We start from the raw sequence: 2,500 nt of genomic DNA on the forward strand, positions 1-2,500 counted from the left end.
AGGAGACAGCTCTCTCCAGGTGGAACTCTTTCTCGATGCAGGGGAAACCTTCCTCTGCTTCTGCCTTTATCAGATGTTGTCAGAGAGTGGGGCCCATCTGATGAGGGTTCCTGATCTATCCCTGATTTAACCATCTAGAACTGAATCCTTTCAGAGCTGACTGTAGTAATAAAACTCCTCTTTCCATACTTCCTCACGTATTACACTAGTTAATCTCACTGGAGTTCTGCTGATTTATCACCCCAGGCCTCCTGCTCCCCTCAGGCTCAGCTACAGTGCCTGGCTTTGCTCCTTCTCTTCCTTCCTTCAGGGAATTAAAAAAAATTTTTAAACATTAAAAAAAACCCCCAACCAAACCCAACCCTTCACACCTGCATTAACCACTCACTCTGGTTGCTACTCACTGTCTACGTTGCTGTCCAGTTCATAGTTAATCCTCAGCGATTTGCGCCAAACCACCCACTCCAGTATCTGACTGTCACGCAGCCCAAACTCTGCCTTGAACATACCTCAGCATGGGGGTGCTTTTGGCCTCTCTGCTCAGCTGTTACTCATTTGTTAAAATATAAGCCAAATATACAATTATGCTGGGAGGAGCATGTTTCCCTGTTAACCTTTCTGGCTCTTATCCAGAATTTTTCAGGCTATGGGGGTTTGTATTTTACTATGCAGAATTTCAGATTAATTGCTCTCCATTCCCCACACTTCTGATGGAAGGAAGGGGGAAAAGGAGGGTTTTCTCCAACTAGAACCACTACCTCATCCCCCATGAGACAACACAGGAATGCAGGTCCAGAGTGGCCTGTCCCAGGTAACAGGGAGCAGTGCCTTGTAAAAAGACAGCAAACCCTCTGGCCAGAAGGAAGACGGACGTAAGCTCAGCCCTGCCAGCACCTACAGGGTTTTGGAGACCCAGCTATGGGTATGGGCTGTGTCGGCAGCTGCCAGACAAGGGTCCTGGTGGGGCACGGGAGTGGGTGAAGGTTCGGTTAAGGGTGGCAGTTATCGGAGGGGAACATGTTCCATGCTGGGAGTTTGGGCAGAGTTTTAACTGCTAGCCTGAAAGGAGTATCTCCAGTTGTGCACACAAATCCCTCAAAGGCTCTCTTTTGTGCCTGCAGTGAAGCAGAAACACATTATTATGTCTCATGGTTTAGAAGAGGGGAGGGAATAAGCATCTGACCACTGGACTCCCCATTTTACCTGCAGCAGAGGCTGAAGTGCAAAGACTTAACAGAAACATGCACAGAAGGGCTGTTAGGCTCCTGCTCATAAGGAGGAATCTTGTTTCAACAACTGCATCTATAGAACTTGCTACAGCATGGCATTTGGCACCATGTCATCACAGGCATGAGTGTGCAGCCCCTGCCAGCTTTCCCAGAGCCTGAAGGGTGGCACCAGAAACTAACCAAACACCCAGCTTGCATGTTTTTTTGGTAACATACCGGCCACCTCCCATTTTCACTCATATTTAGTGAGAATCAGATTCTAGGAACAAGTACGTCAATAAAGCCAGATCAACACACACACTGGGAAGGTTAAGTCAACACAAGGGCATGTTTATTCAATTTTAATGTAAGTACAGTCATAGAATTATCTACTAGGGAGGACTTCAGCGTGCCTCTCTGGTCCTGCCTCCCATAAGATGCAGGACTGTTGCTAGCACTAGCTCAGATCAGTCATGGCTTTGTCTAGCCAAGTCTTAAAACCTTCCCCAAAAAAAGAGAGTCCCTGACATCTTCAGGTAACCTGTTCCAGTGCTGCACCACCCTTCTGGGGAGAAGCTTCTCCCAACAGCCACCCTGAATGTCCCAAGCGCTTACAGCTCTCATCCACAGTCATATAATCTACCAATCCTGAGACCTGCAAGCACTCAACTTCATGTATCCCTGCACAGATCAGCTTGTATTTGCCTTTGGTGATGGTCTTTGCTACCCATCATTCTCCAGCAACCAGGGCTCCACCAGCCCCCAGAGACTCCATTCACTTCAGGTTTCCCTGAAGTCAGCAGACTCAACAGAGCTGTGGGCTTAAGCAGAGGTAGCTACAGGAAAGTGAAAGGCACCAAGTGGGTATTTCCCTCCAACTTGGAGGCTCCAGCATGCCACTGATGACCGCTGAGCCTCACACCCGAATGATGTCCAGCCTTGGAAACTCTATTTTTGGCTTTCTTGTTTGGTTGGTTGTGTTTTTTTGGTTTTTTTCCCCTTTCTCTCTCCCCTTTTTCTATCCTGGACTTCGAACCTCCCTATCACCTCTTCTTGTCCGCATGATTGCATCATTCATGGCAGGTAAGGTTAGCATGAATAGAAGGAAATAAAAAAAACATTTCACACAGCACACCCGCAGCTGGGAGAACCTGCAGCCAGCAGAGGTTACAGACCCCAGTCAGGTCTAATAAAGACCTGCATCACTGGAGGGGCAGGAACTACAATTGTGATTATTCATGTTGAAATAGAGGTCACTGCGTCTCCTGCTTCAGAGGCAAATCTGAGTGCTG

The sequence above is a fragment of the Buceros rhinoceros genome, unplaced genomic scaffold (assembly GCF_000710305.1).
Source record: "Buceros rhinoceros silvestris isolate BGI_N320 unplaced genomic scaffold, ASM71030v1 scaffold16053, whole genome shotgun sequence".
NCBI classification, from domain to species: Eukaryota; Metazoa; Chordata; class Aves; order Bucerotiformes; family Bucerotidae; genus Buceros; species Buceros rhinoceros.